At 45.2% G+C, this 26,713-nt stretch overlaps 1 long non-coding RNA gene across 1 annotated transcript in view; it reads right to left on the bottom strand.

The window, feature by feature from the left end:
- LOC125706092 (uncharacterized) overlaps window positions 1–26,295 on the bottom strand; it is a 42,972-nt gene extending 16,677 nt beyond the window's left edge. The window contains exons 1-3 of the long non-coding RNA XR_007381894.1: window positions 26,181–26,295; window positions 26,027–26,093; window positions 24,143–24,387 (exon numbers count right to left, since the gene is read on the bottom strand). This is a non-coding gene — a long non-coding RNA (uncharacterized LOC125706092). The remainder of the gene's footprint in view (window positions 1–24,142; window positions 24,388–26,026; window positions 26,094–26,180) is intronic.
- Between the last annotated feature and the right edge of the window lie 418 nt (window positions 26,296–26,713).

The following is a 26,713-nucleotide window of genomic DNA, read 5'->3' as shown; positions in this document are numbered from 1 at the left end:
ATAATACTTCATTATGAAGTACAAGACTACTCACAATGGTTGGTAGATCCTGTGCACTAAAAGACAATACGGCAGTCGTAATGGAACTTGGGTTGCACGATTGTACTGACCCATCCGTGAAGAGTGATTGAACCCCATAACCCCCAATGGGAAGCAACTTGCGAACAGGATTCTGCCCACCCAGTTCATTCATAAAGACTGCCAGCTCTGGGGTCTTAGTTACAGGGAACTTCCCATGGCACATCAAAGACAGACGCGGGATTTCCCAGGCCTCCCTCAGTCATGTACAGCCAGGTGACATGAATACCATTATTCAGGTGGTACTACAGTACATTGTGTCTCATTACATCGCAAGTCGAAACCACCATTTGTACGATACGGGGGGGTTTATCAAGCACTGGATGACTGAACATATTTTCATATTATATATATTGAGCTACCAGCCAGACTCTGGAAGTCACTGCCCTTTGGGTGGTGGTGTTTACACCTGTTGCACGTAACGGTGACTTTAGAGATGGATGGCTGACTGGGGTGTCAAACTCTTGGTGAGCTTCTCAGGTGAGCCTACTGACAAACCCACAGACGCGGGATCTACTGACCCACAGTGAACTGACCCCCAATCTCAGGGCGCACGTTGGCTGGACCAAAGTGCCCTGTTTGTGACACGGGTCTGCTGATACCTGCTGTCATGCCCAGCTCGTCCGATCCTCGTGTGTGCCACGCCCCCTCATTAACCACGTGTGCCGCCCCGATTGTAATCACCTGTTTCCTGTTATTTCAGCTTGTCTTATGTATTTCAGTCCATGTTCAAGTCTATTTCCCTACGTCTGTCATTGATGTTGTTTATCGTGCTGTACCCTGCCCTGTCGTTTTGAGGAATAAAACCCCTATTCCTGAATCCACGGCTTCCCCGCTTTCCTGTCCGCTGGACGATCGCAACACCTGCTCTGTACTACACACCAGCCCTCTATCACCTGAAACCAAGACCAGATACTTAACCAATACTTAACCAATACCAGAGATACAACCTATCCTAATTAGGCTTCTTTTTAAAACATGTTTGCAATCGATTTGACATGTCCAAAGAAAAGATATGAGTCTGCACCAACCTTCTAACAAAGCCTGACGTTGATAAACCTCATATAGGAAACTTTCTTGCGTCTTAAACTAAGTCCTTCGTTCTAGGCACACTGCTGCAGCCCCCCTGGTGCCCAGCGAATATGTTCCTGCTTCTTTGGAGATTTGTCAGCTACCATGTTGGTCTCCAGTTTACCTTCTGCACTTCCTCTGCGGTAGACAGGCCAGGCGGCAGGAGAAACAGACAGAGTCCCTGCATTCACTAAAACTTTACAGTTTCATTGTACGGAAGAGCCGTGCGGATTTTTATGGAAATGTTTGGAGGCATTAGCAATCCATCTGTATTTGAGGGAGGCTCTTCGTAACTGTGCGGGATAAGAGCGGGGAGTTAAGTGCCTTTGAAAATGCGAGCGATCCTTTCATCTAAGGGGCAGGATGCACGGCCCACTCCTCCTCTGCCGCCTGATGCTTTTTACCTAAAGCTCGTAATTCTCTTTGCATCCAGCTTTAAATCGGTCCACTTTTTTCTTCACTTCAGACAGAATTTCCTTCAATTGTTGACATGCAATTTACCGCCGCAGTAAGTTCATCCTGGTTTTCTTGGCACGTGCTTCTCTGCTCCCTGCTCCTTCAGGTTCTGCCCGACTGAATTTCTTCTGTATTTTGTTTTACATTTTCATTGCTGCTGTCATACAATAGTGCTGCTTTATGGGTCTCTGTGGGGACGTTTGCACATATCCCATCTTGCTCTACATTAGACACAGACATGCGTACATACAGGTAGGAACAAGTCTTTGGATCAGAGAGTAGGATTAGCTGACATCAGCAGCCCCTGTAGCAGTTGGGGTTATGGGCCTTGTTCAAGGGCCCAGTGGTCACATGATTACTCAGCTGGCTATGGGATTTGAAAACACAACCTTCAGGACAAAGGGACATATCCTTCTGAGCCCCATTTATCAGCTACCACCCCTATGCTCTCTGGTTGCTTTGTGGTGGCCATGTGGTGCAGAATCTGCTGATTTTTATGAATTTGTTCATAGTTTATTTGTTCATAGTTGAGCTGAGTGATATGAAAATGTGATCAGATAATATCAGAGGAGTAATCCGGGTCGGTACCTGACAGCAAATAAGCGAAGATTATCGCCTTCGTCAAAGAAAAAGGCACAGGCTCCATGCAAAGTCAAATAACGACTATCTATGATTTGGCTCTCAGTTCCCATCAGATGCAATTTCAGAGTCTTTGTATGGCGCTCCATGGTGTACAGTAGCTCTATGCAAATGTCGGTTATAATGGTGGCACATGGCTGTTTGTGAAACGCCGCTTAGATGTTTTCAAGTTAAATGTTTTATAAAAGAAGTTATATGAGTTTCTGCTGAACCCCCAACCCAACCCTTTTTGGGAGGCACATCCTAAGCGAGGGGACTGACACCTCGCATAGGGCTCCTCTTCTCTCTCATATTCTCGTTTCTCTCTATTCATTTTATTAAATCTTTCTCCCTGAGGTTATCAAACAGAACACTACTGACATTCAGAAACCACACTAAAAGCCTCGAACAGCATCATTTATTAACAGGATTCTTAACATGTCATAAACGGACTGCAAGCACAATCGCCAGTGAAATAAACCTCCTTTAGCCTTCAAAAATAAACTTTTACACTTTACCAAAAAGCTGTGGTCCTAATATGGACCTATTGGCTTTTCAAAGGGGGAATCCATCTGCGTTTTCTGACTTTTGAGGTTCACTGCAATTTCTTCAGCTGAATTTGTTTTATCAGCAGTGTAAGACCCCTGACCTGCACCCCTCCCCCCAAAACATGTAGATCCTCTTACTCCGGGTGAAGCAGCACTCGAAGGTCGTGACCCCAGCAGTGTTTAAAACAACAGACGGGAAACGGACGTATTTCCAGCAGCCACTGGTCAGCAGGGATGCCGGTGATGTAAAGCGAGGGGAGGAGGTTTCTCCTCTGTGTATCTCCGAGCCGCATGGGCTCCCCAGATTGGGTGTAGCACACAGGAAGGATGTGATGATGGAGGTCAATCCAACCAGATGTTAGGCAGGACTGAACCTCACATGCAGCCACACACACACATGCGACCCAGCCCAGAGCTTTCTAGCAGTTCGGCATTGCACAAGAAACATTTCGCAAGAGACTTAGGGGCCGATAAAAGGGATTATTTCCCTTATAATGAGTAGTTAGTCTAGATTGCTAGTCTTTATGGGAAGTCATTATGTAAGAGGTATGGTCAAGACTGTGGACAGGGAAGGTCCAGTTTCTGAAAAAAGTGAGGCAACACGAGGTTCTTCCCAATTCTTTCTGTAAAAGAATGCTTTGTTGTTTAATCTTTGTGGAGTTTCTTTGGTAAATGATAGAGTAGCATATGGGTAGAGAGCATTGGTTTTGCCCAAATGGATATAATTGTTATAGATGCATTTTTTTTAAGTGAGGATAATTAGCATTAGTTTGCACCAGCTTGTGGCGGGGAATCGAGCTTTGTCAACAAAGCTGTGAGATCTCAGGCACACACCGATTGCGAAGCCGGCGAGTCCCGTAATTAACATAAGTGCTCTCCGCCAGGAAGCTCCTGCTCGCTCCCGCTCATAGCCACATAACAAACATCACGTGTGTCCAGTGATGAAAGCACTGCAGGTTGACGCAGGCTGGATTAGCATCTCATCAGCCACTGCATTGGTGGGTGACTAGCACTAGGACCCTGGTAACGACTTAATTAGGGACCGGTGGTACTATGAATACTCAGAAATGAAAGAGCAGACAGATGATGCATTAAGGGTGTTGCTGCCTCCCCATGCTGTGTTTCTGGGTTTAAGGGGCTGGGGGGGGGGTGTTACATCTAATCAGATGGTAAAAAGCATGATTTAAATGACCAGCGCATGAAAGAAAGCAATTAATTGATTTGGCCATAATTCGACAGGCAGGATGTGTTGCGTAAAACAACATTAGCTTTGTATATGATTTAAAAGGTGGGATTGAAATGGGGATTTCTTCATTGCACAAGAGCAGCTGTCCAAATGAGTTGGGATGGAGGCCCCTGTACAGGAATCAGGCTGTGTTACGACAGGTACTGCAGGAACACTTTGAATTCAAGATGATGTCATTGTGGATGGTGCCAAGACCTTAGCTTACTGAACGAAACTTTAATGTGGTTGTGTGTAGGGGTGTAAACACAGGGTGAACAAGGGGGACGTGTTGCCCTGAATGTTTAACTTGGGTTTCATTTGTTTCCCCAAAACACAAACCTTTACACTTAAAATATTATATTGTGTCCCCCAGTAACAAACTTTCTCCTATGCCCTTGGATGCGTGTAAAATATATTTGCTGATGAGAGTCAATGTTATATTATTAAGCTCAGAAATGGAACTAAAAGGCCCATTTTCTCTAATATGATGTATGAACAAATAACGGTGTGAATTAAAATGGTTCTTACCAAAATATTGTGCAAACATTTCATTATTTCTGGATAGAGTGCAGCAATGGGTCTGTATGAAAGCAGTGGAATGGAGTCTTCCTGACAATGAAACTGGCTGAAGTTGGACTCATCCATCCATCCATCGAACAAACTCTTATCCAGTGACTGAAAGCTTGTGACTGATGTCATAACCTATCGCAACCTCCCTGTGAACATTCACTAAATGTGAAAACAATTATGGGTAACACTATTGTCAGGTTTCGCGGATAAAGACGGGCAGGCTGGCAGGAAGGAGGCAGGGAAGAACGAAGCAGGCAGGCAAAAGGCGGGGAAAACTGGGGATTTATTGGGGGTGAGACGGCTACGGGAAGACCAGGACATCACAATGGGACTAACATCAACTAACAATAATGACAAGCCTGGGGAAGACGGACTCAGACGCGGACTAAATACGCAAAAGACAGGGCGAAATAACAAGGAACAGCTGGGTACGATTGGGGAAGCACACGTGGATAATCAGGGGCCGTGGCACAGGAGGATCGGACGAGCCGGGCGTGACAACTATGGTTATATAATATTAAAAAGGACAGGCAGTGAAGGTGGCCTCTCTGAGTCTCCCCATCTAGGAATGGAGGGCGAGCATCTTTTACTGGATGTTCTGAAAGCTCCTCTGAATGGACACTGGCTGCGATCCTGCTGCTGTGATGGCGAGCACGTTTTTCGGGTTCACCTGTACCACTTAGCCGTTCCTGTCAGACTGGGAGCAGCCCCCAGAAGAGGCTCCCAAACCCTGATGTCCAGATTCCCACACCACCATGGCCCTTTCCCACACCCACCGCCCGGCTTGCTTTCCTGTCTTTCCCTTCCCTTGATGCAAAAACAGCTGTCTTTTGTTTTGTTTTGTTTTTGCCTTTGTCCCCCCCCCCCCTCCCCGTAATCGTTTGACTGAACTCATCTCCACTCCCTTTCCTTCCTCCCATCTCTGTGCTTGTACATCCTCATTGCTGGATGGGATTCACTTTTGCATTAATACAGAGGCTCCTCTATGTATGAAATTTCAACTTACGAACTTTCAGACATACGAACGAAGAGGACTGCAAGTCCGAATTGTGTTCATTGGGCTCCCGTTTCTTGTCCGCAACATCGGTTTTTTTTCTGCGAGTCAGTTCCGCCTAGTACGACTTCTGGCCGCTACTCCGGCCATTCAGCAGCGTAGCACGCGTACTCCCAGCATCCTAGTTCTTTGTACTTGTGTATACCCTTAAAATGATGTTGAATAATGACTTACACACATTTCAAGTTACGAAATGTTCGGAACATATCTCGTTCGCAAGTAGAGGAGCGTCTGTACATGGCTACAGGATGGCATGGGCATTGTGAGCAGTACTGGCCAAGCATTGCTGCTTGGTACTGATATCGGCAGGGAAAGTTCCAGAAGGTATCTTACGGAAGGCTGCTCTTGTTGTCCTCACTCCAGGTATCCTGCCTGAATAGCACCTGAACTTTATTTGTTAAAAGCACTGTTAGTGGCATTTATAACCAATGTGTTTGAAACTGAAGACCCCTGGCTTGATAAATGGCTTCCTTGTTTACAAGCAATTTTTTTTAATTATGAAGCAGCTACATAATGTATAAATATAGGTACACGGGTATGTACAGTATATCAGAGAACTTGGGTGTATTTGCTGCCTTGCGATGAAGTTACTTTGGGTTTTATGTTTAAGACTTGAATGACCTTGAGGTCTGAGTTTGGATAAGTAGACATAATGCTTCACTGTAGGTGAACATATTATTTGCCCGGGTGTTTTCCCGCAGTTTTTGCGTTGGCAGTGTGATGTGTCTGGGGAAGCCCCCCGTGGGTGATCCAGGGACCTGCAAACTCTAGTTCATACAGAAGGACTGTACAAGGACAGCGTCTACGATTACATCCGCTCAGCCCACGTTCAGTGCCCCTCAACTTTCTTCCACACAGTTGTTGTGTCTGGTGGCGGGACTGCAAGCTCAGAACAAAGCTCAGTCGTCGACTGGCCAAGGTGCCAGCTACTCGGAAGAGGAGTGATAGAGTTTCAGCCTGACTATGATAACAGATGGGCCTACGGTGATCTCCAAAGGCCAGGCTGCCTGGGACATCTACTGCCCTCTGTGAAGTGCCCACTCTTTCACCATAAGGTCCCTGTGGCTGCTTTGATGTTACAAAATGGTAACAGCTGGTTTTCAGCCGCGTTCCCTTAGTCTTATTCCAGACCCAAAGTCCTCAGTGATCGTGACAGCAGCCACTGAAGCTGTATCTCTGCTGCCTGGGTGAAGGAGGCTCTCCGTCCTGCTCACATTTCCTTCTAGCGCAGCCATCGAAACACTAAGTGGCAGCTGCTTTTTCAGAGCCCGGCTCATGAGTCAGAATCCATTTACTTCATCTGTGGTGACGCAAGCTGTTTCGCTCATTCTACTGGACGTACTTAAGCCCCACCGGAATCCGGCTTGGCAGTCGGCATGTCACATTAGGTCCGTGAGGACCCATGAGCTAACCTCAAGGCTAACGCAGCCTCCACGCCTGCCTGGGACGTAATGGTCAATGGCGTCACAGTACTTGAATGCTCACCTGCAGGTTATACATGTAAGATTCCTCCCATTCCAGGTCACATGACTGCACTCCACAGTGTACGTCGTCATCTGATATTTATCTGAATATTTATTTTTGAGGGGGCAGCAGTATGACGTCATGCTTCCCCTGAAAGCTGTCCCAGTCCTCCCAGTAATGGAAAGAACATGTGCAGTAATGGGTCTGCTCCTGCCTTCTATGATCTCAGTCCCTGTGCTCTCTCTGATGATTAGATTCCCCCCACTCTGAATCCAGACCCCTTCTGTTATGTGCATAAGAGCCCGAAGCCCCCACATGTTCAGCCAAGCCTTCACCCCATGGGAGTCAAAGCGGATCCCTACTCCTGTGGGTCATGCCCCCACCTAGCTGACTGTGCTCATACGCACCACAGGTCCGGGCCGATCCACCAAGATCCTTCAGGGAACACCCCAACCCCACCCCCCAGCATGTCAGCAAGTCCTACTGCCTTCCTGTCCTCTCTTAGTGATGGCGCTCTATCCTGGCAAGCCTGCCTCCGATCTCCGTCAGCTTCAGCAGTCCTCCATAGTACGTCTGCTCTCTCTCCATATGCTCTCTGTGGTCTCTTTGACGTTAGGGAACTGACATTAGTGACTGGTTTCGAGCTGGCCGCCCTTCAGAAAGCTTCTGGACTATAGCTTTGTTCGTTGCCTCCCCAGCACTCAGATGCTGAGCCTCATGCCTCCATTTTTAGCTCTTGTCTCTGGGATATGTAATGGCAGGCATGCTCTTGGCTCTCCAGGCTACCGCTAAGGGTCTCTCTGCTCCTGACAGGAGCGCGTCGGCCCCAGCTGTGAGGCTCATGGCTCAGTTTTGGTGCGTCACCCGTGTCGGATTTCGGCCCACGTGTTTCCCACTCCTCGGGGGCCTAATCTCGCACCTGCTGCTTTATCAAAGGCCGTGTGGAGACGGCAATCCAGGGGCTCTTTGATACAAGGTACTATTATTCAGGCTCTAGTGGAATATATGCCCCCGGCTGGTAGATACACATCAGTCATTCCGGGGGGGCACGGCAGCTGTAAATGTGCTCCTTGTCCTTGAGGACACATGGTGTAACAAAGACCAGCAGATGGGGGCTTGGGCTTGTTGACCTACAATAAAATATTTGGGTTATAACAGGATGACTACAAAAATATGGACCCTTATTCATGTTTTATTCATAATGTTGCAGCTAACTGGTTTGTTTGAGTTGGATTGCTAACGTCATCCATTTTCTATAAGCATTTATCTGATTTATGAACACAGTGAGGGTGGAGACAGCCAGAGAAGACAACCAGCCAATCACAGGAGGCAGGGCATAGCCAGAGGAGTAGGCCGACCAATCACAGGAGGCAAGGTATAACCAGAGGAGTAGGCCGGCCAATCACAGGAGGCAGGGTACAGCCGAGGAGAAGGCCAGCAAACCACAGGACACACGCACATGGGCGGAATAACTAAACCATAGACCAGTACTCAGTGGGTATAAATTCACATGGAAGCAGGGAGAGTAAGCAGGAGCATCAAGTCAATAACCCTGGTAGTTCTAGGCCATAATGTTGCCTTTTGAGCTGCAATTCCAATCACTTGAAAGGGTAATGCTCTTATTTCTGAATGGACTAGGCAGTGCATTTGCTATCAGTCACTGGTGAAAGGCACAGCCTTTTGCCATTCAGCTTGCATTGTATAGCAGTCGGCAACTTACTGACAGCACCATTGAGGAACGAGGTTCCTTATCATTTAGCACAGAGCTCGTGCATACTGGCACAGCCGCCTTGCATGATGGGTAAAATAAGAAAAGGGCATGAATGAAGGCAGTACTTCTTAGCTCGCTTCTCCACCCTTCAAAGGTAATGATCTCAGCTATCTACACCTCCTGCCAAAATACATAAAATGCAAAATAAGAGTGTTATAGCAAACCAAGGTATTTTGTCATAATCCCACTTCACTTTATGAAATCTAAATGCTTAGTTACAGTGTGCCATTCTCCGTTGTTTTTTTGTAATACAAAGTGGGAATTTCATTTCATGAAGCAGAAGCCTGACCACAGAATAATTGAAATACACACCGATGCTAATGTATCTCATTATTTCATATAGTCCAGTACTACAGTATATCATACATTCCTGCCTCCACTCATGCTGGATGTCTAAAATGTAAAGAGTGGGATAAGCTGTTGCCATGGTGATCTAGTGGAAATGCGATCTCCAAGGGACCATTGGATGGACGGTCGCATATCAGCGCTGAGCAGCTGACCAGCTTGAGTGTTTTTGAAATGTTTGGAGATTATTACATGGAGCTGCCTCCTAAATATAAAAACAGAACAATTACAGAAGTGAATGACATTGTCACATCCATCCACAATCCAGGAAGAAGGAAACAAACATGGGGATAAGTCCTAAAAGCCAAGCGTATCAACCCAAAGGCTGCTTGGCGTCTGCTTGGCATCTGCATGGTGTCTGCTTGGCGTCTGCTTGGTGTCTGCATAGCGTCTCCTTGGCATCTGTATGGCGTCTACTTGGTGTCTGCTTGGCATCTGCATAGCGTCTCCTTGGCATCTGCATGGCGTCTGCTTGGCGTCTGCTTGGCATCTGCATGGTGTCTGCTTGGTGTCTGCTTGGCATCTGCTTGGTGTCTGCTTGGTGTCTGCATAGCGTCTCCTTGGCATCTGCATGGCGTCTGCTTGGTGTCTGCTTGGTGTCTACATAGCGTCTCCTTGGCATCTGCATGGCGTCTGCTTGGTGTCTGCTTGGTGTCTGCATGGTGTCTGCTTGGCGTCTGCTTGGCATCTGCATGGTGTCTGCTTGGCGTCTGCTTGGTGTCTGCATAGCGTCTCCTTGGCATCTGCATGGCGTCTGCTTGGTGTCTGCTTGGCATCTGCTTGGTGTCTGCTTGGCGTCTGCTTGGTGTCTGCATAGCGTCTCCTTGGCATCTGCATGGCGTCTGCTTGGCATCTGCATGGTGTCTGCTTGGTGTCTGCTTGGCATCTGCTTGGTGTCTGCTTGGTGTCTGCATAGCGTCTCCTTGGCATCTGCATGGCGTCTGCTTGGTGTCTGCTTGGTGTCTGCATAGCGTCTCCTTGGTGTCTGCATGGTGTCTGCTTGGCATCTGCATGGTGTCTGCTTGGTCTCTGCTTGGCATCTGCATGGCGTCTGCTTGGTGTCTGCATGGTGTCTGCTTGGCATCTGCTTGGTGTCTGCTTGGTGTCTGAACGAGGTCTGCTTGGTGTCTGAATGAGGTCTGCTTGGTGTCTGCTTGGCATTTGCTTGGTGTCTGCTTGGTGTTTGAATGGTGTCTGCTTGGTGTCTGAATGAGGTCTGCTTGGTGTCTGAATGGTGTCTGCTTGGTGTCTGCTTGGTGTCTGCATGGTGTTTGCTTGGTGTCTGCATGGTGTCTGCATGGTGTCTGAATGGTGTCTGCTTGGTGTCTGCATGGTGTCTGCTTGGCATTTGCTTGGTGTCTGAATGGTGTCTGCTTGGTGTCTGCTTGGCTATGATGTGGCCATTCTCTGCTCTCTGCAGCAAAACAACACTGACTGTGAATGAGGTGAAAATTCACTTCCCGTTACAGGGTAAAAATGACCTAGCGCTGTGACACAATAGAATTATTTACTTATTGTTTACCGTGAAATGGTTTCTGGGACATGTAGAGACATGAAATACAAATATTTGGGAAGTTTTTGATAATATTTCATTACAGTAGTTTTGGGGCTAACATACTGTGGGAGGATGTGTTTGTATTAGTAAATGTTTTGGTTAATGTGTTGTTGTAAATGATACAGCTCGTCTAATCAAGGATGCCAAATCAATCCTTTGCACAAACAAATGGAAATGATGCGGATGATTACTGCCGTAAGACCTATAATCACACTGTGAGGAAATCCAGCTTTTGCTGAAAGCTGTGGTTTTCTCTGTACTTTTATCAGCATTTAACATGATCTACCTGCTTAACTAAACAATTATGGGCAGGGACTCAAGAGACAAGGATTAAAAGTTTACTTTTCATGTGATATTCCATCCATCCATCCATCCATCCATCCATCCATCCATCTTCAATAACCTTTTATTCAGTGCAGCATTGTGGTAACCCAGAGCCCATCTCAAGAGGAACGGGGCACAATAGACACCCTTGGTGAGATGTCAATATGATGCACATTATTGGCCTTCTCTGCATCAGATATATAAGCGACAGATACTCAGCATGTAATTACAGAGCTAAATCTGTCCTATAACTGCACAGCAGACTGTTTGTAAAGATCTCCACCGATTCACGAATGGCTTTCTCACCATAACGACTTTGCTGCATTTAGATTCGGAGGCTTGCAGTTGATATCGCTGGAAAGGCTGCCTGCTCCCAGAATATGTGGAGAGATACATGAAACAAGCAGAGGAGATTCATTTTCAGAATATCATATTTCATGCATAAATTAAGTCTTGGGTCCCCTTTTAAAGAAATGCATGCTGTGCTTGCAGACTCAACAGATGGTACATAAAATAAAACTGAGAACAGTTTGAAAAGTTCCTGAAAATCGTACCTGTAACTCTGTGAGTCCTCAAAGCTTCTAAACCGCCATGCCGCCTAAATTAAACACCTGACTGTTAAAGATTTACAGAATTTGTCTGAAACTGAAGCGTCAGGAAGGGCATGAAGTGTAATAATCAGCTGGTATCTATCTGGCCACGTTTAAAGGCTAAACATCCAGAAAGTTCTCGCTCTGTCACCCTCAGCTGGTATTTCTGATCTCGCCCATTTTTTCACCATCACAGGCTGCCATAGCTTAACGTTCAGAGCTCCAAATCCTTCCTTAGAGGTCGAGTTAGCACTAAATTTACTGTGCAGATTGAATTGTGTGTACTTGCATCCTCGGAGGAACAAAAAATGCTAAAGAGGAGAAAATGAAATCGGTTTTAGAAGAACAATGTCTATGGATCATTTAGACTTACAGCTGAAAGAGAGATCAGCAGGCTGTCCTCGGTGTTCCTGCCCACGTTCCTTGGGGTGTAGGCTCTGCATTCGGCAAGCAGATGGATGAAAGACAATCAATATATTCTGTACCCTTTTGTTCTCTCTTACTTTAATACTTTAATGATAAGTTCACTCTTTTTTCTTGGAATGTTTTCTTCCAGCGTTAACCACATGCCCTGGTCAGCATGACAGAGAGCACAGGGGGTCAGAACCGTCCTGTAGCCCTGTGACCTTTATGGTGGTAAAGAGCCGTTTGTGCTGAAGGACTGACATTGTCGGGAGAGTATAAATATTACCATGATCACGAAGTTGCAGAAACAAGTGTGCTGTCACCAGAACCAGCCTCTCCAGCAACTCTCACTGGCCACCCTGAAGCCTTGAGGACACTAGAATGGGTGGCCCTACCAGACATGCAGCCAGCTGTAGCATTTAGCCATCACGGACCAGCAGTCATGAGACATTACACCAAATAGCATAAAGCCTCAAATTTGACTTAAACACCCACTTAGCACAACCGAGTTAACAGTTTAATGAAAAATGAAATCAGAATATATGACGCATATAAACATTCACAGGTAAGTTGGTCCAGGTAGGTGTTCATAGGAAATGTTAAAGGAGACTAATGTCCCGATATTTCAAAGTGGATATTCCTGAAAGACCAGCCTTCCCTGAGGAACCAGCCAAGCTCTGGTTACAGGTGATTTGCCACCACACATGCTGCTCTAAGTGACATGTCCTCAGGTATGGCATAGTACTGTACATGTCCTCAGGTATGGCATAGTGTATGTCCTCGGGTATGGCATAGTACATGCACTTAGGTATCACTCAGTACATGTCCTCAGGTACGGCATAGCGTATGTTCTCAGGTAAAGCACAGTACATATCCTCAGATATATCACAGTACATATCCTCAGATATATCACAGTACATGTCCTCAGGTAAAGCACAGTACATATCCTCAGATATATCACAGTACATATCCTCAGATATAGCACAGTACATATCCTCAGGAAAAGCACAGTACATATCCTCAGGTAAAGCACAGTACATATCCTCAGATATATCACAGTACATATCCTCAGGTAAAGCACAGTACATATCCTCAGGTAAAGCACAGTGCATATCCTCAGATATAGCACAGTACATATCCTCAGGTATCGCACAATACCTGTACTCAGGTTTACACCCCGTAGACACAGAGGAGCAGCCCTATAAGTGGATTAGCCACGGGCGACGCCTCTCTGACCTGCCTTTGTTTGCTGTGGTATTCAGGCCCTGCCATCCAATACAGCGTCTCTGGTTTCCCATTGTGACAGCCGAACCCTGCGCTTACTCAGACTATTCCCAGGGAAGAAACGGGAGTGGTGACACACCAAATTCCAGGCCATGTGCGTTGGAGTGACGACTAAGAGTCTTTGGAAGCCGTTTTAACAAAAAGAGGCTGGTTCATGCTAAACCCCTGGTTAAGGTCTTTGGATTTACTGAGAATGCTGTTGCTCTCTTTCCCAGAAAGGTACAATTCCAGTCCACACAGGTAGAAAGAGTGGGTTACTCTGCCTCATTAACTCAGAGGCATCCTCTATGGAGGCTTTCATGACCTCACTGCTTATATATATAATTTTTTTAGACACCCATGACAATAATTTAATCTTTCTCTTGACTGATGTCTCAGTACTTCACTTTTTGAAATAAAGAATTCTATTTTCAGCATGTTTGGCAGAATGCATTTGTACACCATGAAATGAGTCTGCAGTCACCCTTCTCATAGAGCCTATCAAAGGAGGGCCAGGCTCATCTCTAGAACGTTCTATGCACGCTGTTGGTCAGACAAGAGCATTCAGTTGTGTAATAAGGACATAATATAGTCTCTTCTTTCCTTCTCCTTGGAGGGACAAGCTTTAAGTCTTCATCTGTACATGGATTCACCAAAGTGCAGGACCTAGAACATTCTCTGATCCTAATTTGACTGTGTTTCACAGTTCTCACTTGCTGCATTTTTCTTATTATTATTGTTTTTGTTTGGTTTATTTAACTATTATTATCATAATTATTATTGTTTCCCATGTCATCAATTTGGCAACCATAAGACCGATTGATCAGTTTGACGAGCCAATGAAATTCCATTCTACACTCTGTGGCCAAAACCAGCTTATCCAAGATCTCATTCTGAAACCAAGGGTATGAGCATGAAGTTGGGAAGTGGGTTTGCCCTTATTTGCTATAATAGCCTCTGCACTTCAGGGACGGCTTTCCATTAGATGCTGGAACATTGCCGATGGGATTTGCTGTCATTCAGGTTGTGTATCAATGTTGGGTTGCCAGGTTCCTTTCCCTGAGCTTCTGTGGCATAAGACTTCATAACTGAACTTGCTCCTCGATGTTTCTACTGCATAATTACTTCACTTGCTGCTGATCAGGGCAGTTCTAGCAGGGCAGAAATTTGGCAAACTGACTTGTTGGAAAGGCGGCATCCTACGATGGTGCCAAGTGGAAAGTTACTAACCCTCTCTAAAACCACCCATTCTGCTGCTAATGGTTTTTGCTGGAGTTTCTTAATTAAGTAATTCGTAATTAAAATAAATTAACATGATGTTTCAATTAACAGTTTACATATTTTGACCTTGTGTCAGAAGTTTAATGGTTTTGTTGTCCATAGTATGGTTTTCTGCACGAATGCATGGGATTTTTCTCTCGTATTTAAAATAACTTTCGCAACTATTTAAAAAAAGTTATGAAAGCAGTATTTGGTCAGCTGGTTGCCAGCACCATTACCAAGGGCTTGGTAAATCCTCTCAGGAATTACTAGAGGCTTGTGGAAACACCTTTCGCTATATCTTTCATAATTTGTGGTGGCAGTTTATAGGCATTTACAAGCAATCACTTAAGCCCAAAGCCTGTCAAGACGTGAGTTTTGGGGGCCCACACTTCCTTAGGACTGTTGTCGGGGACGGACTCTCTCGCCATCAAAGCTCGGTCGGGCATCCTGGTTTGGAGAAGGCGGTCCCTGGAGTGCCATGATGCTGCTCGGCCACAGGGGCGAGAGATCATGCGACAACCCATAATCCTGTGCGGCTATCACATTGGGGTGTGTATTAATAAACAGCAGGTACGTTAGGAGCACTTCACGGGCACTTAACCAGTGGTGCTTTAAATCAAGTTCCAGCCCCCCCCCCCAAATTTGTGAGGGGTTGATGGCCTGTCAACCGTGCCTGCTAGCGCAGCTGGTGTGCAGTCACCCCACGCAACAGCCCGGCTCGCCGGACCAGAGTGACGGAATACATCCGCTCCGCCGCTCTCACGGTCTCACACCTCCAGCAGAACGCTAAATCAAACGAGACAACCCTTATTTAACACCGTCGCCTTCATCGTAACTCACTGCCCAGAAATGAGCTGAAACTCCGGCCCAGTGAGATGGGGTGGAAGGTTTAAAATCACATCGTTTATTAATTCTGGCAGTACCCATGAAGAGACGGGGGTCAGAGTGTCGTGCTTTTATGGTTTGAATATTATATATTACCGCATACTTTAAATTAAATTGGACATCAGAGATCATTATCTAATGTGATCCTTCATCTGCCCCTTGTACCTGCAGGTGGAGGATGATGCTCAACACTATATGCTACCCGCTTAGTCTCCTACTGTCTTCTTAGCCTGAGGGATGTAGATGATGAATATGAACAATAAGATACAGTATCCTCGTTATGAGCCGCCCACTGCTGTTCCACCATGACCCTGGGGTTTGCCACGGGGGGGGGGGGGGGGGGTCGTGTTGTTTCTGCGATGCGTGACCTCCTGAAAGTGTCCGCGGTCCTGAGGACAGCCTCTGTAAAAAAGCAAGATGGAGCCCCATCGTTTTAACAGGATTCTGTTTTTGTAAGGGATTCAAGAACCTGAAAAAAGGGCATAATGAAGTTTGGTAAAGGCAGTGCCCTTTTAGGATCATCTCTCTGGAGTCTGTGTGGGCTGTTGAGGTTGGGGCTGGTGGGGAGTGACAGGACCAGTAACAGTAGGCTGTCTGCCCTGCGGTTTGAAGGTTTCTGTGCTGGACTAGGTGGATGCTGACTCACTCCAGGTAGACTCACTTCCCCTGTGTAATGTCAGCTTACCTTACAACACTTTGCCTCACCTTCTCAGGGTGAAAACAGGACACCGTTTCTCTCTTACCCCTATTAACCCCAAAGGGCTCATCGGATTGTCACAAAGGTGTCAGGCCCGGACAGAAGACAGTCAGCATTAGTCAGCTGGGTTCTGCGGGAAGATGAGACAGTAGTGATGGATGTGCTCAGTCAGGTCCATCCCTCTGCTGTCCGGTAACATTATGGATATCATAGGAAACCTCACAATAGGTCACTTCCCATCAGTATGGATCTGATAGATAAACAAACATGTGGAATCTATTTTATGTTGTTACTAGCAAAAATGTTAGATTAACAGTTATGGTTATGTTAGTGAGTAGTTGAACACATAAAATAGTCAGGCGATTAAGAGAGGAATACTTTTTGACCCATTATTATTGGTACTAGTCTTGGTAATAATTATTTATTTTGTGAGCACTTTAAACAGCTGTAATTAAGTACCTTACGTCTGCTGGATGTTAATGAAGTGGTTCAGTGCTGATGGCAAAATGTTTAATATTCTGTCTGAGGTTTGGAGCCTGAAACCTGGCAGTGCCTTTTTTTAGCAGGTCAGGCTGCAGTTGTGTTTGTTTTGTCCGCAGGACGGGCCGTGCCCCGAGGGCAGCACCAAGTGCCGGAGCGTGTGTCATGCGCGGCGTAACTGGAGACGGTAACTGGATCCACCATTTCCTGCCACTGCCGTTTTGAGGGTTCTGCCTTTAAGATTAAGATTTAATCACAGCTTTCTGTTTAGGTGAAACAGGGACGCTCTCCATTGTTACGGTTCACATGAGTCTGTGATACCTGAATGGTAATGAAATGTGATTTATGCTCCCAGGGTAAACAGCTGTTTCATTGTTCAACTAAACCAAGCTGGGATGCAGTGGTCATGCTCAGTAAATCTACTCTTACAGTGAATCTGAAATGTTTGGAAATAAACTTACCTAATAATTTTTATATCAAGAACACAGTAATTTTATACTTAGAGGTGTCATTTCACTCAAATGGTGCTTAAACACAGCGAGTTCCTCGATGCGAGCCTAACGCAGTCTTAGGCTGGCATTACTGGGAGCTGAAAGCCCACCTCCGCTGAGAGAGACTGTGAAGATCACGACGTGATCTGACATTAGCACCAGCTCCTGCTTCAGAAGTCAATATGGGAAACATAACCAGCGTTTTAATAGGGGTCTGTTTATGTGGACTGTAAAACCTCGTAGGCGCAGTGCCTTGTGACAATGTGTTTTAACCCAAGGGCGTCTTGCTTGCCTATAGAAGCCGGCTGTAATACAGTTTTCTTCATTAAATATATCGTTTTTAATGAGTCGTATTTAAGCGGCACATTTAAACATGGAAAAAAACTCAAGAGATGGCAAGCATTTGTGATAGGTGAACATATTGGATTACATGACGTGAGGCTTCACAGTGAGATATATATAGCAGGTAAAACTCAGCTCTGGGAAGTGGTTCTGGAGAACCCACTACTGATTATGGACCTTAGATAAAGTCGAAAGCTCCATAGTTACTGAAGTTGAACATTCGTATGAAAATTAAGACGGCCACAGAGCCATTCCTACATCATGATGCCATCTATTTTAAACCTTAAAGCACAGAGGAGGCCTTACTAGGGATCCCTCACAGCTGCAGGCCACCGTCTGGAGTCGGGCCCCGACTGAGGCCTTGCGTCAGGAGAATCTTTGCCAGGAGGGAAGGATGTGTTTGGACAGAGAGCTGTTTATGCTCTTATGAGGCGTTTTTGGGATGCTGCCACTTGTGAGGGAACTGCACACCTTAGGTCTGGAGGAGCAGTGTCTAATCTCAGCGTGAGCAGGCTGCGCCAGTAACCGGCATCATAGTGCTCAGAAGCGTCTCGTGAGCTATATCACTACAGCAATTAAAGATGGGGAATGTAGGACTCTGAGGTCTGCAATACACAGCAAGCCATCATTTTTTCGGGGGTAAAATTGTTAGGGTGCTAAGTTAATTAGTAACTGTGTGTTCTTTAGCTTTAGGGGAATATTCTTCAGCTTTATCCCCAAGGGGAGTGTTCTTCAGCCCTAAGGGCAGTATCCTTCAGTCCTAAGGGGACTATCTGTCAGTCCTAATGGAAAAGTTCTTCAGCCCTTAGGGAAGAATCCTTCAGTCCTAAGGGGAGTATCCTTTAGCTCTAGGAGAGTGATAATAATAATTGATACTTTATTGATCCCTACGGGAAAATTCTCTTTATGCCTCTGGAGGTGAGAGCAAGCTGACCACAAATTGCAGCCACCCAAAGAAGCACCCTGGGAGCTGGGGGGTTAAGGGCCCTGCTCAAGGAGTCACAGATGTTCCGGGCTTGAACTGATGAGCTTCTGATCACAGGCATGAAGGCTTAGCTGAATGAGCCATACGCTGCCCAGAATGCAGCCCTAAAGGGGGTATCCTTCAGTCCTAAGGGAAGTATTCTTCAGTCCTAAGGGGAATGTCCTTCAGTCCTAAGGGAAGTGTTCTTCAGTCCTAAGGGGAATGTTCTTCAGTCCTAAGGGAAGTGTTCTTCAGTCCTAAGGGGAATGTTCTTCAGTCCTAAGGGAAGTGTTCTTCAGTCCTAAGGGGAATGTTCTTCAGTCCTAAGGGAAGTGTTCTTCAGTCCTAAGGGGGTATCCTTCAGTCCTAAGGGAAGTGTTCTTCAGTCCTAAGGGGAATGTTCTTCAGTCCTAAGGGGAATGTACGTCAGTCCTAAGGGGAATGTTCTTCAGTTCTAAGGGGAATGTTCTTCAGCTGAAAGATAGCAGATATATTACCTAAGCCTGGATCTTCTCCCTCACTAGTCACATATACTGTAAATTCAGTCAGAGACGGCTGGTTCACAGGGTCATTCCACTGATGTTTATTTCCTTTAAATGGTTCTATCTTGGTACATGTCTTATTTACCTTTTACGGACAAAGTGGTTTTGGAATCTCAGAGGTAGCCAAGTCATGTCTGTGTATTGAGCAGGTGTATTGAATTATTGAGTTTTTACTCATTGTTATGCCGAATCCAAACTTGGAAAAAGATAAACCATCCCCTGCCTTACAACAGTATTCTACTGGCTGCTGTTAAATGCTTGTGCAAGCATAAAATCAGACATTTTCCGTAATGTAATTCACGCATTTCTTACGGTAACATTATGTGTGTTCAGACGGTGAGAAGCCAACAGCATCGCTGCAAATGTTAGGCAAGTCAGCCCAGAAAGGCAGGAAGGCAGGAGGGTTATATGGTGAACAGGGCAGATACAAGTATTAAGGCCACAGCTGAATTTATCTTGTAGAAAGTTCTGTCCACCATTAAGAAGCAGTCTACCACCTCAGTTACACCACTTAATGCCTCCTGAGAAACCCTAACCTAACCCTCGATCCCGCAGACAGCTCAGTCAACTAAAGCAAAGCTGACATAAAGCCGTCACTCCTGAAAGTACTGAGCAGCGTAATAAGACGCGACACACATCCACGTGGATAATGTAGCTCATTCTGCAGCTGCTGGAGCGTAACCTGATCCTCCCAGATGTTTCTCTGTTTTTCTCCCCCCTACACCCCCCTCAAGGCAGATCCACGCTTTTGCGGCGGAGGCAGCAGTAGGTGCGGACGTCACGCACGGGGGCCGCTTCAGTAAACGGCACCATGACCCCTCCAGAACCCGGACATCTGCGCCTGAAGCGATGGACCCCGAGAGGCTCCGAAGGTGAATTGGAATGCTCCTTCTCCACGTAAACTTTGATGTGGTATCTTCAAAGCTCATTTTTGATTAACTGCTTAGCCTGCCTCACGCCCCGTTTGTCATATCCGGGGGTGGGACCTCAATAGTCTCCCGTTACTTTATCCCTCCGTGTTCTGACCCGGCAAGAAAGCGAGATGGGCTGTACCCTCCACAGAGGTAGCTACAATGCCATCCCCGGCAGGCGTCCAACCCGACTCGAATCGGCGCACGGTGATGGAGACGAGTGAGCTCCAGCTGCCAAGTTGCCCCCTTTGTTTCTGCCTTCCCTCTTTCATCTCAGCCCTGACTGCCTCCATCCCTCCGCTTTCTCTCTTCTCTCAACATGTCACTCTCCCTGGTCCTGCACTGATCTCATATGTCACAGAAATTGACACGCGGTGCAAGTTTAAGGAAAATTACGCGTTCCTTCAGCCCAGAAAGAATGCATCATGAGACTGACTGAGAGATTTAAGTCAATTTAATTTATTGTTCTAGTTTAATTTTAAATTAAAATGCATGCCGGGTGTATGGAAGAAAGCTGAACAAAAAAGGTATAATTGAAGTTAAGGTGTGATAGGATCTGAGACATACTGCTGCTAATATCCACATTCACATCAGTCATCACATGACGCACCTACTGACTCAGTATTAATTGGCTCTTCTGTTATTAACCATTTCTCATCTTGACTTGTAGCAAGTATATAATACAAACCATCCATCCGTCCTCTGTTACCATTTGTCCAGCATTGGATGGCAGTAAGTTTGCAGGTTTCCCTAGGAAACTGAGGAAAGATAGCGAGGAAGCCCCCAGGTTGGAGAGGCTGCCCGCTTGTAACATCACAGGGGACACACAGTCACACACTGTGGGACATCAGTTCATGAAACTGGACTGTGGGAGATGCCGGGAGGGGTTTTACATGCGGGGTCGGGGGTGGTGGCTATAGGCCTCTGCGTGCCGACCAAGCCTTTCGTATAGGGAAGGGTTAACAGAACTGATGACTAACCTCTCTTTAAATATGTACCTGTTTGCGTAGTTTTGTTGCTTCATTTTTAAAAGTCATGATTTAAGCAAAGCCTTACATGAAGGTAGTATCTTCTGGTTTCCCCTGCCACAGGGAGAGGCATGTCTCAGGTCCAATTCCCGCTCATGCTCAGCAAGAACAAATCAGCTGCACAAGCAGGTTCCACTAGCACAAGGCTTCTAATTCACGCCACATGCGTAGCACGTCTGTAAAGGTCATTACCTGCCTGGTTTTAAAAAAATAAGCCCCCTTTAACTAAGTTAGTTCAGGCCAGTTGTTTGGCTGTTGATTATCTTAAAATCCACACAAAATTGAAGCAGTTTTCAAAATAGTGATTCAGAATTTAGCTACTTAATCGACATCTACAGATCCTATGAATCCATTCTGAAGTAGGTCAGCACAATAAGCTGCCACTTTTAAACCGCAATTTCGAATTCATACCTATATGCAATATTACTCTCACATGACAGTGATTCTGCCATGTTTGCATTAGAGGGGAGATCCATTGCACCAACAAATTTGCATGAACAGATGACAGGACTGAGCTACACCACATGAAAAACTGTACACAGGTAGATTTGAAAACAAATCTATTGTGTGAGAGAAGATGGAAAAAAGGAACACGATGATTCAGACTCGAGGGGACCCTTCCTGACGGTAAGCAAGAAGAAAGAAATTTTCCCCAGCCCAGTAACACTGTGCTTGTACTTGAAGAAAGGGGGTTCACATTCGCTTATGTTGAATACTTTAAGTTTCAAAGAAGACGACAACAGTCAAAGGCATATGATGTGCAAGCAGTGCTTTGCAAGAATTTCAGCTCACCAGGATAACCAAGTGAATTTGTAGAAAAACATTTGTTTGAAGGTGTTGTAATTAAGCGCAAAGTTTAAGTTCATGTTTAGCATTTCTTGCAGCTGGAAATAAGTTGTTTGTTAAAAACCAGCAGTGTGCCCTTTCTGTTCTGCAAAGCTGAGGTCACAGTCCCATTTCACTCTACACCCTATGATCCTACGATCATACTCTACATCTACAGGTCCTATGATCACAGTCTACATCTACAGGTCTTATGATCACAGTCTACATCTACAGATCCTACGAACATACTCTACACCCTCAGATCCTACGAACACACTCTACACCCTCAGATCCTACGAACATATTCTACACCCTCAGATCCTACGAACACACTCTACACCATCAGATCCTATGAACATACTCTACACTCTCAGATCCTACGAACATACTCTACATCTACAGAATCTATGAGTGTGATACTGCAAAAATCCCCCACTTTGCACCACAAACCCTGCAGAAGAGAGCCATTCAACATTTTCTCTGGGGCATTTTTCTTGTCTAAATAGTCATATAAATTTTTTCAGCCTCCATCAAAGGCTTCTCATTGTCCTTTGGTGATTCACTAATAGTCACTAACAATGAACAATGACTCTTATTCTGTTTTCTATGCCCATGTGTTATATTGTCATCTTTTCCCTTCTCAATTTGGAAGTATTTTTTTCCCAAAAGTATGTTATCAGGACTCTCCCAGAGCAGTAAATCAATGATGTTCAGATGTCCACAAAGCATACTGTTTAAAGGTGTGTCTTGTTGGAGTGAATTGCATCCTTGTACGAGTAAGACAAGGAAAACCTGGGAGACCACAGAAACCATTGAGAATACTATACGTTTGACCTTTGGAGCTTGGCTTAAACATTAACAAAGGATGTGTTAAAAGCTCTTCGTAGATTTGGGACACGGCTTATGTCTGGTTGGGTTGAACAAGAAAAACCTGCACTGGGAACACAAGAACCTTCACCGGATATATTCTTCCTTTCAGCGTTTGACATTAAACATGAGTAAAACATATCTTTGAGCAGTGTTTCTCAAACCAGTTTTCGCTGACCCCCAGATGGCCCACATTTTTGGGAACATAAATGAAGTGAATTGTCAGGCAGGAAGCTGGAAAGGAGCAAAAATGTGGACCATCTGGGGCTCCCTGAGGACTGGATTGAGAAACTGTCTAAGATAAGCTTCTGGGAAAAACACTGGTCCGATTTCTTTCATGTATGGAATCATCACTGCCTCAGAACCCCTCCTGAGATATGGAGGGCGTTACAGAACAGAACCAGCTATTCAAAGTGCCCTCATGCGGAAATGGCTTTGAGGTTCTGGTTTACTGGAATCATAGCCCTTTAGGAAAAACATGCAAATTCCGCCCACACATTTCAGGCAGCATGCGAATCCACAGCTCTCCAGGTGCAAGTCGAATATGGCATTTAATGACCCTCCCAAAGAACCTGAATTCAGTATTTAAATGTTGACCAACTTTTCATACAAGTTACATGTTTATGACTGATGTATTGATGTTTAAAACATTCCTTGTTCAACCTGAATTATTTGGCTTTTTTAACACTTTCTTGAAGGGGCACTAATAATGTAGTAGTACACGCTTACTTGTACTAATTAAGCATGTACTAATTAAGCAGTAACTAAGTGTTAGTTACTGATCTCATGTTCATCCATCATTAATCGGTCATTATGGTTCATATATTTCATACAGTTATTTAATTTCATTTCTATATTTCATTCATGAGTTACACTTGACTAGTAACTTTGTTACTAAGCTTCTTGCACCCCCTCAAGTAAAGTGTTACAGCGGTTTTTAATCTGAGTGAAACAGTAATAATTACATTGCAAATACAGAGCAGAGCAGCTGTGTCGTGCCGAGCGGGAACAGAGCGGGAACAGAGTGGGAACAGAGCGGGAACAGAGTAGGAACAGAGCGGGAACAAAGTGGGAACAGAGTGGGAACAGAGCGGGAATAGAGCGGGAACAGAGCGGGAACTGAGCGGGAACTGAGTGGGAACAGAGGATCAGTGCAGGGAGTCTGGGAAATGAGGGCTTTATTGTCAGATACTGTACATCCACGAACAAAGACAGAATCAAGAACTGAGGTCAATGACTGGACTCGGGAAAACATACCTAATATAGACTTAAATAAGACTAATGACTACAACAAGAAACAGCTGATCAGATGGGGATTCCACACGAGGTTAGCGGGGGTTACCAGTAGGATACCAACCTTAAAATTAACAGGGCAGTGTAAGAAAATCTTAATACTATGTGACATTTATGGTGCAGGGCATGACAGAATCTGTGTACAGTGTAATGATCACAAGTATTTCCACGTTCATGAACTCTGTGCTGAATTCAGTTCGGGCTCAGTGTCACTCACCCTTGAGAAGTCATGGATTTCTCTGTATACGACATCATCGTTGGGTAGATTGCTCTGTAATGGTAGCACATGAGAGTTTGTGTTCCCTCATCGATTCTGCAGCACCCCATGATTGACCCTTAAGCCGGGCATTTAGGAACCATGTTGCTGTGCTTGGACCATGTATTCCGACTCCCCGGATTAATCTCCAGCTCGACATGCAGCTGTTGTCCCCTTTTCCAAGGATTTTCATCCTCGCTTCACATCTAAAAATTGACATTAATGTCAGGTTTGCAGGACCTTTCAGCTATATACACATGTAAGAAGCATCGTCAACCTCTTCTTGACATTTTGTAGATATGAGACTGTAACTTAAATGCACTTCAAAAACATGCTGAGTGTCTGGGAGCCTTGGAGATATGCTGCCCTTTCCCCAGGTGACGTGCATAAGCAGGGGGCTCGGAGTTTGTATTAGATTCTTGGATTCTCTTGACTCTGCAAATCCAAGCATGCTGGTCTTCGCTAACAATGTGAATGTGGGTGGAGCTCGCTGGAGCAAAGGTGAATAACGCCTGCACAGCCAAGTCAGCTTCCCCCATTAGTGCAGCAGTCACGGTCATGCTCCATTGCAGTCATGCTTGGTTGTAACATTCACCTGTTGACAGCATTTACCACATGCCTGCTCTTTGGTGTCAGATCAAAATCCAGTGAAATAAAGGAATCTTTGTCTATTTCACCTTTATCCCCCCCCATTAAATTTACAGCTTTAGTCATTTACTCAATACATTCTGGAGTGGTTAGAGAGGAACACGCAAATCTCATGGCCCATTTAGCTGGGTCTGCAGCAGTAGGTAGGCCATGTGTTGCTCTCAGGGTTAGCATTCTCTGCCTGTCATCAGATTGTTCCTGGTTCAAACCCTGTGCTTGGCAGAGCGGTGTTACTATTGGGGCCCTTAACAATAAACCCTGATTCATTTTTTTACAAAACCTTTATTCTCACTAATCACCCCTTAACATTAATCCCAACATCCAGTTGAACACCTAATGCAGAGATCAGTCTCTCACTAATCACCTATTACAGCTAACCCCTGCATCCAACTGACCGCCTAACACCGAGACCAGCCTCTTGCTGATCACTGTATAACACTGAACTTTGCCTCCCATTGACAACTTCTTAATACAATGTCAGCCTTTCACTAACAGACCTTTAACACTAAGTTTTATCTTCCATTGATAATGCAATATAAGGTCCTGGCTCTCATTAATAAGCCCTCAACACTGAGCCTTTCAATATCTACCCGCCATCATCCATCCATAAATTAATGTTAGGTTAACCAGTAACGCTTTACTTGAGGGGACACAAATATTTAGTAGTAACTCAGTTACTACTGAAGTACAAATCATGAAGATGAAAGATGTGTCATGACTCAGTAATGATGAACAAACATGACATCAGTATTTCACTTGTATTATTCATTACTTCTTCCTTCAATTGTTCCTTTAGTGGTTCCTTCAGTAGTTCACTAAGAATTACAGAATTAACAGATATAGTAACAAATACAGCAACTGACTGTGATAAATGATGCATCACGATTCATTAACAATGAACAAAGATAAGAAAAGTATTTCACATGTGTTATTCATTATTTGTTCCCGCAGTACTTCCTTCAATGGTTCCTTCAGACGTTCATAAAGGTTTACATAATTAACAGATGAATAGCAATAAATATAATACTCACTTGAGAAAAAAGATGAGTGACAATTCATTGTTGATGAACAAATATTAGATCAGTTTGTAACTAATACTTCATTTCTGGTTAATTGATACACATGTAATAGCATAATACTACATAATTTGTGTCCCCTCAAATGGTACTGCTTCAGCAATGAGCATCCATCTATTACCTGATGTAAGATCTCCATTCAGTCTCTCAGCATCTCATCATTCTGATTCCTTGGTTTTTTAAGATGGCTGCAAAGACAACAATAGCATGAGAGACAAATCACTCCTCATGCTTCAGATAGGATCCTTGTCAGCGAGAGCACAGTAGAGGCATACCATGCAGGAAAGATCCTCCTTAACATTCTTCCCTCAGGTCGCACCAAAGGTCATGGCTCTGAAGCACTTAGCGTTGCAGGGAAACTGCTGTGCTCTGTTTTGCTTTGACCTCAAGAACATGCAAGGAGACAAATGTGCAAGAAACAACATGCTCTGTCTGTGCCTGTACAATCTAAACCCGTCTGGGGAAATTCATGGGTAGGGATTTGTAATGCAGCTTAAATTTGCCCTATAAATGTGAGTTCTTTTGGCTGATATGGAGTGTGCTATGGTAAAAGGTACATATTGCCTTCAAGATTTATTATATGTCTTTTGCTTAACAAGGCATGCAGCCTCAGGGCTGATTCCCCTCACTGCTTTAGAAAGGCAGTGCTCTCACTGTCACTGGGCCTCAGGGCTGATTCCCCTCACTGCTTCATAATGGCAGTACTCTCACAGTCACCGGGCCTCGGGGCTGATTCCCCTCACTGCTTTAGAAAGGCAGTGCTCTCACAGTCACCGGGCCTCAGGGCTGATTCCCCTCACTGCTTTAG

The sequence above is a fragment of the Brienomyrus brachyistius genome, chromosome 13 (assembly GCF_023856365.1).
Source record: "Brienomyrus brachyistius isolate T26 chromosome 13, BBRACH_0.4, whole genome shotgun sequence".
Lineage (NCBI taxonomy): Eukaryota > Metazoa > Chordata > Actinopteri > Osteoglossiformes > Mormyridae > Brienomyrus > Brienomyrus brachyistius.
Note: the sequence above shows the minus strand (reverse complement) of the source record. Positions and strands in the feature narration are given on the sequence as shown.